The 12,508-nt window shown below is 36.8% G+C and overlaps 1 protein-coding gene across 5 annotated transcripts in view; it reads left to right on the top strand.

The window, feature by feature from the left end:
• AKT3 (AKT serine/threonine kinase 3) overlaps positions 1-12,508 on the top strand; it is a 309,160-nt gene that overhangs the window by 164,009 nt on the left and 132,643 nt on the right. The gene's annotated exons all lie outside the window — the stretch shown is intronic.

Raw genomic sequence — 12,508 nt, 5'->3', positions numbered from 1 at the left:
AGCAGACTAGAAATCACTTGTAATTTTATGATCCCAGTTAAGGATAGATAATTCTTTCCTACACTTCCAGTCTTACTCTGTGCAGATGTATTTAGGTCTTGAGTATACATACAATTTGGGATGTCTTTTTTCCCCTGTCTACCTTGTCTTCCTTGGGCATTTCTAGATGCTAAGTCCTCAGTTTGCTTATGCTTCCGCTCATAACCATGGCTGGGCTAATACCTATTTATCTGCCAGATCTGAGCTTAAAATAATCACATTTTCTACAAAACCTCTGAGTCTTGTAGATGAGCCAGGCCCCCCTTCTATATACTATGTATCTCCCTACAGCTTTTATGTCTGGTGTATCACCACTGTAATCTCTGTTTGCTTTTCTCACTGGACTATGAGATTCTTGACTAGCAAGGATTGTATCTTCCTTGCTCAATATTCTATCTTTATAACACAGTCCAGGATCCGACGTAGTATTTGTTGACTGGCTGAATGAATGGAACTTTTCCCATGTCACTGTACATTCTTTGAAAATATGATTCTTAGTGGATTTATAACATCCCATTGAAGCATGATTAATTTTGCCATTTATGTTTTTGCAAAGCTGGATTTATGCCATATCTTAAGACTTGAAAATAGTTCCTGCAATTATATCACACTACTTTTCTGAACAATCAGTTTTTATTTGCATTTATGACTAGAAGGCAGTTTTAGTAAAAATGAAAAACAGCATATTTAGATTTACCATTGGAGTGTGTTTTTCTGTATTCATCTAGATTCTGGTGTCTGGAGATTTTATATGACTTTAATGTTAATGAAGACTTAGAAAGATGTAGTGAGAACTAGGAAAGCTATATATTTTCTGTGTTCTGTCTGCCAGTCTAAAATCCATCCTTGCTGTAAATGAAATATGTATCTCTAATCTATGTAAAAAAAAAAAAAAGTCTATTTGTTTTATTGAATGATGGAAGTTTGGAATCTATTTTTTTTCCAAAGGATGAGACCACTGTCTCAGCTCTGTTCTTTTGTCCATTTCTTTTCATTGAATAATCCATTCTGTCCTCACTCATTATGGATGGCATTTGCATAAATATTTGTATATTTAGGTTCCCCCGCCCCCCCCCCCCCCGGCCTTTGATTTCTGTCATTCCAGCACTAAGACCACATGGTTTTAATTAGAGAAGCCCTATAAAATTTTTAACTTCTAATGGAAAGAAAAGGCCATAAGTAGAAGTAAGAAAATTAAGAAAAACAATTTCATGGAAAAGGAAACATATAGTAAAGCAAGACTTCCATTATTATTCCATTATTTTTTTTTCCCAAAATGTTCTTAGTTTTTGTAAGCATAGCATCTGCAGATAAATAGTAATTTTGTCTCTTCCTTTCTGATAGGACAATTATTTTTTTGTTTTTATTCTATTTATTTTATTAAAATTTTTTTTTAATGTTTATTCATTTCTGAGAGACCGAAAGAGACTGAGCATGAGTGGGGGAGGGGTAGAGAGAGAGGGAGACACAGAATTTGAAGCAGGCTCCAGGCTCCGAGCTGTCAGCACAGAGCCTGACGCGAGGCTTGAACTCATGAACCGTGAGGTCATGACCTGAGCCGAAGTGGGATGCTTAACTAACTGAGCCACCCAGGTGCCCCTGTTATTTTGTTTTTCAACAGTATTTAATAGTCTTCATGATAGCAGATACATTTATTTTTTTCTCTGGTTTTAATGAATGCATTTCAAATTACTTACTGTTAAATATGATTTTTCGTATATAGTTTATTTTGTCATACTGGAACATCCACTTTACAGACCCAGGCTATTTTCCTTTCTTAGAGCTAATCACTTTCTTTATCACCATGATGGCCCTATTGCACTCATGCCCACATGTTTATGTGCGCACGTGTTTCAGCTGTGGTGAGCTATACTTATAGTTTCCCAACTACTGATTCCATAGTGGACTCTCACATTGCCTATGGCTCTTCCTCGCTCTTTTGCCCCTGTGTCAGAAATACCTTCCCTTGCTTGTTTCTTTCTGTACCAGCTCATCTTGTACATCTCTGCTTACAAATCACTCCTCTCCTCTGTCCCCACTCAAAACTTAACATTGTTTGCCTTAGAATACCACTGTTCTTAGTGCATACTTGTTATCATTTTACCTATAATGCTTTGTTATACTTCTTCACAATGCCAAGGTTTCCCCATGACCCTAAGTTAATATTACACCATGGCTTTAGTCACATACATGTATTAGATGTTTTAATTAAATGTTTATTTTTAAGTAAATAAGCAGCTTGTGAAAATTAGTTTTCATATAAGTAGTATATTCTTTTAAATTAAATTAAAAAGATAAGTGTACTTGCTTCACTGGGGTCTGCATTCTGTTTCCCAAATTAAGTACATTTCCTGGCATTACTTAGTAATAAGAAGATTGCGTGCTTTCTTTCATTAGTGTGATATTTGGACCCAATACTGTTTTGCAGAGCATACATATATATTTTAGTTATGGTGAATAAGGTAATTTAGGTCAATAGTCCACCTAAGAACTCCTAGAAAAGGTGGACAAAATGGTTTAAAACAAACAAAAAAAGGCATACAAGAGCCAGTTTGGCTGTGAAGAATTATGGGATCAAAACTTTATGGAAGAGTGAAACCTAGAGAGATGAGCCCACTGTTTTACCAGGGGTCCCTGCCAATTCTAGAACTGTCTGATTTGTTAACATGTGGAGTAGCTGTCAGATCTAGGAGTCACATTCTGGAATCCAGGGCCTACCAAAGAGGGGTCATGGTACATCAATACCTTTTAGGTTGGCACTAAGAAGAAAGGATAAACTGGATTTAAACTTATCTTTTAAAGACTGAAATCTAGCTTTAAATTATTTCAGGTCTTAAATTTGGTTAACATGATCCACTTTTGCTAGTATCCTAGGAGCCTGTTAAAAGCAAATATAACTAATCTTAAACTATTTACAATTTTAATGTACGTTGTTCGATATGCATTAAAAAAATAAACAAGGATTCAAAGATTCACAAACCACAGAGACAAAACAGACAACTGAATCAGATTCATAAGCACTCTAGATAATGGAGTTATCAGACAGAAATTAAAAGAACTCTGTATTAGTATTTTCAAGGAAATAAAAGTTAAGGCTGGGAAATTCAGAGAGCTAGAAGTTATAAAAAAGAATAAAATGGGAATTCTAAAATTGAAAAATAAGATATTTAAAATTCTTTGTGCTGGTAGATGGTTTCAGCAGTGGATTAGGCCTAACGTTAGGGAAAATTAGGAACTCATACCTAGGTTATAACAGAATATCCAGAATGAAACATGAAGTGATAAGGATAGAGAATAAAAATAAGTCAGAGTGGAATGTAAGGCAAAAGGAATGCAGTGAGAAGGTATTAACGTTTACGTAATTAGAGTCTCGAAAAAGAGTAAGAATGGGGCACAAAGTATTTGAAGAGATAGTTGCTGAAAAATTTCTAAAATGGCTAAAGATACCAAACCACATATTGAAGAAGTTCTATAAAGCCCATGCAGGAACAAAAACAGAGAAAACCCACTTAGTCCCATTAGACTTTTAAAAACAAAGACAATGAGAAAATCCTCAAAGCAGATAGAGAAAAAGGATAATTTGTCTTCAAAGGAGCATCAGTTAGACTAAAAGGTGATAGAAGTAGAAATACTTGACCTGGAATATATGGGATAGAATGATAATTGGAGATAATGGAACGATATTCTCAAAGTGCTAAATGAAAATAAGTGGTAATGAGCAAAAATATGTTCCAAGAATGAAAGTAAGATGGAAATGTTTCAGTTAAATATTTTAGTAAGTTCAGTCAAGAATTGATACAATTTCTCACCAGCAGACTTGCAGAAAAGGAAATACTAATAGGGTATTCTTCACACACAATAAAAATAATCCTGGATGGGAGAAGAGATACAGAAAGGAATGAAAAACAAAATGGTAAATAAATTGATAAAACCAAATGAATATTGATCTTATGAATAATAATATTTTGTGGTTTAATTGTATAAAGAATAAAAAATCTGAAGTAAAAACATACAAATTGAGGTTGAGGGGAAAATGGGGTTAATGTCTTATGATGTCACTGCATTTTCTAAGAAGACTTAGTAGTGTGGACATGTTATATTAGATTTTGCTAAGTTGAGGATGAATGTTATAATTTCAAGAATAATTGCCAAAAGGAAAGCAAGCATCTGATGACTACAATGCTAATATGAGGAGAAATAGCATCATAAAAAATTAATCCAGAGTATATTATGTAGGTTGACCGTGTAAAGTTAATGCTATATATAAAAATAATATTTAAAAAATGGCTGAAAAGCCAACGGGAAAATTGAAATAGAATTGTGAAAAAATTTAATGAAACAAAAACAGACAGGGGAAAAAGAAAGGAGAAGTGTAAAAAAAAAGTAAAATGGTAGACTGCGTGTAATCATATAAATAATTGCATTAAATATCAATGGGTTAAACACAGTAGTTAAAGGCAGAGAGTTTCAGAATTAAAAATATGAGGACCACTTATGTACTATCTATAAGAAGTAAACTTTAAGTATAAAGAAGAGCTACGTTGAAAATAAGGGCACCTGGGTGATTCAGTCGGTTGAGTATCTGATTCTTGATTTCAGCTCTGGTCATGATCTCACAGTTCATAGGTTCAAGCCCCATGTCAGACTTTGCGCTAACGGTGTGGAGCCTGCTTGGGATTCTCTCTCTTTTCCTCTCTCTCTGCCAATGCATGTGTGCTCTCCCTCTCTCTCAAAATAAATAAACATTAAAAAAAAATCTTTTAAGTTTATTTATTTTGAGAGAGACAGAGCCAGAATGCAAGTGGCTTAGGGGCAGAGTGAGAGGGAGACACAGAATCCAAAGCAGGCTCCAGGCTCCAAGCTGTCAGCGCAGAGCCCGACATGGGGCTCGAACTCACGAGCTGTGAGATCATGACCTGAGCCGAAGTCAGACACCCAACTGACTGAGCCACCCAGGTGCCCCGTCAAAATAAATAAACTTTAAAAAAAAGATGTAGCTAAGTTGAAAATGGATTATACCTCTTAAAAATCATTGGGTCAAAAACAAAATTCATAGGAGCCATTAGAAACGTGTGGGGGTTTTTTGTTTTGTTTTATTTATTTTTTATTTTTTATGTTTATTTATTTTTGAGAGAGAGAGAGAGAAAGAGAGAGTGCAAGCAGGGGAGGAGCCAAGAGAAAGGGAGACACAGAATCTGAGGCAGGCTCCAGGCTCTGAGCTGTCGCACAGAACCTGATGCGGGGCTTGAATTCATGAATGGTGAGATCAAGACCTGAGCCAAAGTCAGACACTAAACCGATTGAGCCACCCAGGAGCCCCAGAAAATTGTTTTTAGATGAATAACTGTGAAAGCAAAGCATATACAAATTTGTGGGATGTAGCTAAGTGAGTGCTTAGAGGGAAATTTATAACCATTAAATGCCTATATTTGGAAAGAACAAAGTTAAGCCAATAACCTAAGCTTCCTTTCTAGGCAACTAGAAAAATAAACCCAAAATAAACATCAAGGAGGAAACAGTAGAGGTCAGAAATCAATGAAATAGAAAACAAAAATAAAAATCAATAAACCAAAGAATTAGAAACATCTTGGAAAATTGCTTAAAAAAAAAAAAGAGAGAAGGAAGACACAAATTACCAATATCAATCCAAGAAAACATTAGAAAACCTGAATAGCCAATATCCATGAACAGAATTGAGGTAATAACTTAAAATCCTTACCTCAAAGAAAACTCCCAAGTCCAGATGGTCCCCTGGTGAGTTCTATCAAACATTTAAAGAAATATTTATTACCAGTCCTACACAATCTATTTCCGAAAATAGTGGAGAAGGGACCATTTTCCAACTTATTTTGTAAGGTCACCCTTATTTCAAAAACCAGGCAAAGGCATCATAAGAAGGTAGAACTATAGTCTAATATACCTGTGAACATCAACGCAAAATTTCTTAACAAATTTTTGATAAGTCAAATTCAAAAAATATAGAAAAAGAGTAATACATCGTGGCCAAATAGAGTTTATCCAAGAGCTCAGTTGCATTTTCTGAAGGCATTCAACTAAATTCACTATATTAGTAAGATAAAGTAGAAAAACTACATGATATAGAAAAAGTATTTGCCAAAATTCAATATCCTTTTATAACCAAAACACTCAGCTGTCTGACAAGGAATAGAAGGGAACTTACTCAACCTCATTAAGGCTATCTATCAAAACCTTATCTATCTACCAAAAGCTTATATAATACTCAAAGGTAAAAGCTTCATTGCTTTCTCTCTAAGATCAGGCGCACATTAAGAATGTCTTCTCTTGGGGCACCTGGGTGGCTCAGTCGGTTGGACATTGGACTTGAGCTCAGGTCCTGCCTTGTGGTCAGTGAGTTCGAGCCCCACATCAGGCTCTGTGCTGACAGCTCAGAGCCTGGAGCCTGCTTCAGATTCTGTGTCTCCCATTCTCTCTGTTCCTCCTCCGCTCATGCTCTGTCTCTGTCTCTCAAAAATGAATGAACATTAAAAAAAAAAAAAGAATGTCTTCTCTCACCACTTTTATTTAACATTGTAATGATGGTCTGATACAGAGTATTATAAGGCAAGAAGAATAAGTAAAAGGCAAATAGATTGGAAAGGAAGAAGTAAAACTGTCCTTATTTGTAGACATGTTCACATGTATAAAAAATCCAGAAAAATAAAAGATATTAGAACTGATAACATCAACTTAGTAAGGTTTCAGGGTACAAGGTCAACATACAAAAACCAACTTTATTTGTAAGTGCTACCAAGAAAAATTAGAAAATTAAACTTTAAAAAAAAACCCTCCACAATAGCATGAAGATTAGGTAACTCACAAGAGGTCTGAAGAAAGTGAAGAATGTTGCCAAAGAGAGAAACATCCTAAGAAAACAATTCAACCGATTTCATTTAAGGAAGATGGCACAGTAGGGATATCCTGAGAACACCTCTTCTCACGGACACACCAGTGTTGCAGTTACGTGTAGTACAACTCACTTTGAGAAAAACCTGAAGACTAGCAGGGCAGCTCTTCACGGCTAGAGCTGTATTTTAAAAACCACCTAGAAAAGAGTAGGAGTTATGGAGACAAAGTTGGGAACCAAACCCCAGACACACTGACCCACAAGCAGGAGGGCTATCAAGGTGCTGAGGCCCTCTGGGAGGACATAGATTAGACACCCCAAGCCCTGAGGATTTGCACTGGGAAGGCAAGCGTCCATAGCCTCTGGCGTTGAAAATCAGTGGGGCTTAACTCAAGAGCTTTGAAAATTAATGGGTCTTAACTCCAGGAAAGTTGGAGGACTATAGATAAACAGACACTGTCCTTAAAGGGTGCACAGTATCACTTGCTCTGAGACCCAGTTCAGAGGCAGTAGTTTGAAAGCTTCTGGGCTATACATGAAGGAGATTTATTGACCAATTGTAGTGTTTTGCTGGAGGCTGAGGGATCTGTAGGAATATTCTCTGGGAATGGAAGAACTGGTAGGTGCCATTTTTCTGACCTCTTTCAGTATAGTTGGTCTATGCTGGCAGGCACCAGTTCTGATCCTCTCCTTCTACCTCGCTAGCACTGTAGCACCTGCCCTGTGGACCTGCTCTGTCAGGTACCCCTCCAAAGCCACTCCTGCCCCTCCACACCCAGCAGGAATCCCTCAGAGGGAATCAGCAGCAGTCTGATTTCAGTCTACTCTGAAAGACAGCATTGTGGAAGACACCCAAGCTGGACAGCAAAAAGTAAAAAGAATCTAAAAACATGAACGTAGGGGGGCACTTGGGGGCTCAGTTGGTTAAGCGTCCGACTTCGGCTCAGGTCATGATCTCATGGTTCATGAGTTCGAGCCCTGCGTCGGGCTCTGTGCTGACAGCTTGGAGACAGGAACCTGTTTTATATTCTGTGTCTCCCTCTCTCTACCCCTCCCCCCACTTGCACACACACACATTCTCTCTCTCTCAAAAATAAACATAAAAAAATTTTTTTAAATATGAACATAGGTTAGGAACCTCTGGGGCAACATCAAACTTAGTAACATTTGCATTATAGGCTTCTCAAAAAAGAAAAAAGAAAAAGGTGGGGGGGGGAACTACTTTGAAGAAGTCATAGTTGAAAACTTCCCTAACCTAGAGAAGGAAACAGACTGCTAAGTCCAGGAAGCTCAGAGGGTCCTGAACAAGATAAACCCAAAGAGATCCACACCAAGACACATAGCAATTAAAATGTCAAAAGTGAGATATAAAAAAATAAACCTTAAAAAGCAGCAAAGAGAAAAGCAACAAGCTATATAAAAAGGAAATGCCGTAAGACTGTCAGCTGATTTTTCAGCAGAAACTTTGCAGGCCAGAAGGGAGTGGCATGATAACAATCTAAGTGATGAAAGAAAGAAACCTACAACCAAGAATACCCAGCAAGGTTATCATTCACAGTGGAAGGAAAGATAAAGAGTTTCCCAGGCAAATGAAAGTAGAGTTCATCACAACTGAACTGGCCCTGTAAGAAATGTTAAAGGGACTTTTTCAGAAGAAAAGAAAGATGATAATGAGAACTAAGAAAATGATTAAAGGAAAATTTTACTGGTGAAAGCAAACATGGTAAAGGTAGTAGATCAATCACATATAAAGTTAGCATTGGGGCACCTGGGTGGCTCAGTCGGTAAAGCGTCCGACTTCAGCTCAGGTCATGATCTCACAGTCCGTGAGTTCGAACCCCACGTCGGGCTCTGTGCGGACAGCTCAGAGCCTGGAGTCTGCTTCAGATTCTTTGTCTCCCTCACTTTCTGCCCCTCCCCCACTTGCCCTCTGTCTCTGTCTCTCAAAAATGAATAAACGTAAAAAATTAAAAAAAATGAAGTTAGTATGAAGATTAAGAGATGAAAGTAGTAAAACCAGTTACATCTACAATAATTAATGGATACACAAAATAAAAGATGTAAGATACGAAGTCAAATACATAAAATGTGGAGAGTTGTAGTAAACCTGTGGTGCTTTTAGAATGTGTTAAAGTTAATCGAACATCAGCTTAAAGGAGACTGCAAAGTATTATTATATTATCAACCTCATATGAACCACAAATCAAAAACCTATAATAGATACACAAAACCTAAAGAGAAAGGAATGCAAGCGTAGCACTAAAGGAAGTCCATAAAATCATAAGGGAAGAGAGCAAAAGAAGAAGAAAGGAGCCAAGAAAAACTTCAAAACAACCAGAAAACGGTTATATATGCCAGTTGTTATAGGCCAACAGATGACAATAAGTACATACCTATCAATAATTACTTTTCACGTAAGCGGACTCAATGTTCCAGTCAAAAGATAAAGGGTGACTGAATGGGGAAGAAACAAAAGACCCATCCAAATGTTGTCTACAAAAGACTCACTTCAGACCTTAAGACATTTACAGACTGAAAGTGAAGGGCTGGAAAATGTATGCTTTGCAAATGGAAGTGGGAAAAAAAAAGCTGGGGTAGGTAACAATACTCCTATCAGACAAAATAGGCTAAAACAAAGACTTTAACAAGAGGCATAGATGGGCATTACATAATGATAAAGGGATCAATCCAACAAGAGGATATAGTAGTTGTAAATTTCTATGCACCCAACATAGAAGCATCAATATATTAAGCAAATTAACAGACATAAATGGAGAAATTGACAGTAATATAATAATAGGTTATTTTGACACCCAACTTGCATCAGTGGATAAATTACCCAGAAAAAAAAAAAAATCAATAAGGAAGGAAACAGTGGCTTGAATGGCACATTAGACCAGATGGACCTAACATATATACAGAACATTCCATCCAAAAACAACAGAAGACCCATCCTTTTCAAGTGCACATGGAACATTCTCCAGGACAGATCACATATTAAGCCACAAAACAAGTTTTAATACATTTAAGATTGAAATCATATTAAACATCTTTCCCAACCATAACAATATGAAGCTAGAAATCAATTATAAGAAAAAAGCTGGAAAAAAAACAGAAACATGTGGAGTCTAAACAACATGCTACTAAACAACCAATGGGTCTTTGAAGAAATCACAGAGGAAATAAAAAAAGTGGATGAAAATGAAACACAGCAATTCAAAAGTTTTGCTGTCCAGCAAAGGCAGTTATAAGAGGCAAGTTTACAATGATACAGGCCTCCCTAAAAACAACAACCAGAAATAAGAAAAATCTCAAATAAGCAATCTAACCTTACTCCTAAAGGAACTAGAAAAAGAAGAACCAACAAAGCCCAATGTTAATAGAGGGAAGGAAATAAATACCAGGGTGGAAATAAATAAAATAGGGACTTAAAAAACAATAGAAAAGATTCAGTGAAACTAAGAGCTGGTTTGTTGAAAAGCAAAACAAAATTGATAAACCTTTAGTCAGACTTTAAAAAGGAAAAAAAAAAAAAAGAAAGACCGGACTCAAATAAAATCAGAAATGAAACAGAAGTCACAGCCAGCAGCACAGAAATAGAATTAAAAGCAACTACTATGAAAAATTATGTGCCAACAAATTGGGCAGCCTAGAAGAAATGGATAAATTCCTAGAAACAGAGACTCTTCCAAGACTGACACAGGAAGAGTAGAAAATCTTAACAGACTAATTAGTAGTAATAGAATTGAATCAGTAATCAAGAAACTCCCAACAAGCAGAAGTCCAGGACCAGATGGCTTCACAGGTAAATTCTATCAAACATTTAAAGAAGAGTTAATACCTGTTCTTTTCAAACTATTCCAAACAAATGAAGAGTAAGATTGCTTACAAATTCATTCTACGAGGCCACAATACTGTGATTCCAAAACCAGACAAATACACGACAAAAAGAAAATTATAGGCCAATATCTCTGATGAACATAAACACAAAATTGTCACAAAGTTTTAGCACACCACATTCAAAATACATTAAAAGGATCATTCCCTGTGGTCAAGTAGGATTTATTCCAGGGGTTCAAGGATGATTTTGTATCCACAGATCAGTCAGTGTGATACAGCACCTTAACAAAATGCAGGATAAAAATCTTCTGATCATCTCCATAGATGCAGAAAAAGCATTTGATAAAATACAACTCCATTTACACTCAACAAAGTGGGCATAGAGGGATTGTACCTCAACATATTTTTTTTTTTTTAATTTTTTTTTTCAACGTTTATTTATTTTTGGGACAGAGAGAGACAGAGCATGAACGGGGGAGGGGCAGAGAGAGAGGGAGACACAGAATCGGAAACAGGCTCCAGGCTCTGAGCCATCAGCCCAGAGCCTGACGCGGGGCTCGAACTCACGGACCGCGAGATCGTGACCTGGCTGAAGTCGGACGCCTAACCGACTGCGCCACCCAGGCGCCCCTGTACCTCAACATATTAAAGTCTGTATATGACAGACCCACAGCTAACATCATACTTGATGGTGAAAATTTGAAAGCGTTTACTTTAACATCAGGGGCAAGACCAGGATGTCTGGTCTCACAACTTTTAATCAACATTATGCTGGAAGTGTTAGCTCCAGTAGTCAGACAAGGGGGGGAAAAAGGCATCTAAGTTGGCAAGGAAGAAGTAAAACTCATTGTTTGTAGGTGAATGATATTATAGATATAGAAAACCCTAAAACTCTACCAAGAAAACTATAAGAACTAATAAATGAATTCAGTAAAGTTGCAGGATACAAAATTAATATACAGAAATCTCTTGCATTTTTATGCACTTATAAGAAACTATCAAAAAGAGAAAGTAATCCCATTTGAGGTGCCTGGGTGGCTCAGTCAGTTAAGTGTCCGACTTCGGCTCAGGTCATGATCTCATGGTTCATGAGTTCAAGCCCCACATCGGGCTCTGTGCTGACAGCTCAGAGCCTGGAGCCTGCTTTGAATTCTGTGTCTCCCTCTCACTCTTTCCCCCTCCCCCGCTCATACTCTGTCTCTGTCACTCAAAAATCAATAAATGTTAAAAGAAAAGAATCCCATTTACAATTAATTCAAAAAGAATAACTTTAACCTAGGAGGTGAAAACCTGCACTCTGAAAACTGTAAGATACTGGTGAAAGAAGTTGAAGGTGACACGAATAATTAGAAAGATATGCCATGTTCATGGATTGGAAAAATTAATATTATTAAAATGTTTATACTACCCAAAGCAATCTACAGATAATCTTTTCACAGAACTGAAACAATAATGCTGAAATTTGTATGGCAATACAAAAGACCCTGAATAGCCAAAGCGTTCTTGAGAAAGAAGGACAAAGCTAGAGGTATCACAAAATTGTATTTCAAGTTATGCTAGAAAGCTATGATAAGGAAAACAGTTTGGGAGTGGCAACAAAATAGACCCATTGATCGATGGATGGAATAGAACAGACAGCCCAGAAATAAACCCACACTTATTCTGTCATTTTATCTATGACAAAATATGCTAGAGTATACAGTGGGGAAAGACAGTTTCTTCAGTAAATGTTGCTGGGAAAACTGGAAAGCTACATGCAAAAGA

The sequence above is a fragment of the Puma concolor genome, chromosome E4, assembly GCF_028749965.1.
Source record: "Puma concolor isolate L17-30 chromosome E4, mPumCon1.1.hap2, whole genome shotgun sequence".
In the NCBI taxonomy this organism is placed as follows: domain Eukaryota; kingdom Metazoa; phylum Chordata; class Mammalia; order Carnivora; family Felidae; genus Puma; species Puma concolor.
The sequence above is the reverse complement of the archived record's forward strand: the minus strand, read 5'-3'. Positions and strand labels throughout refer to the sequence as shown.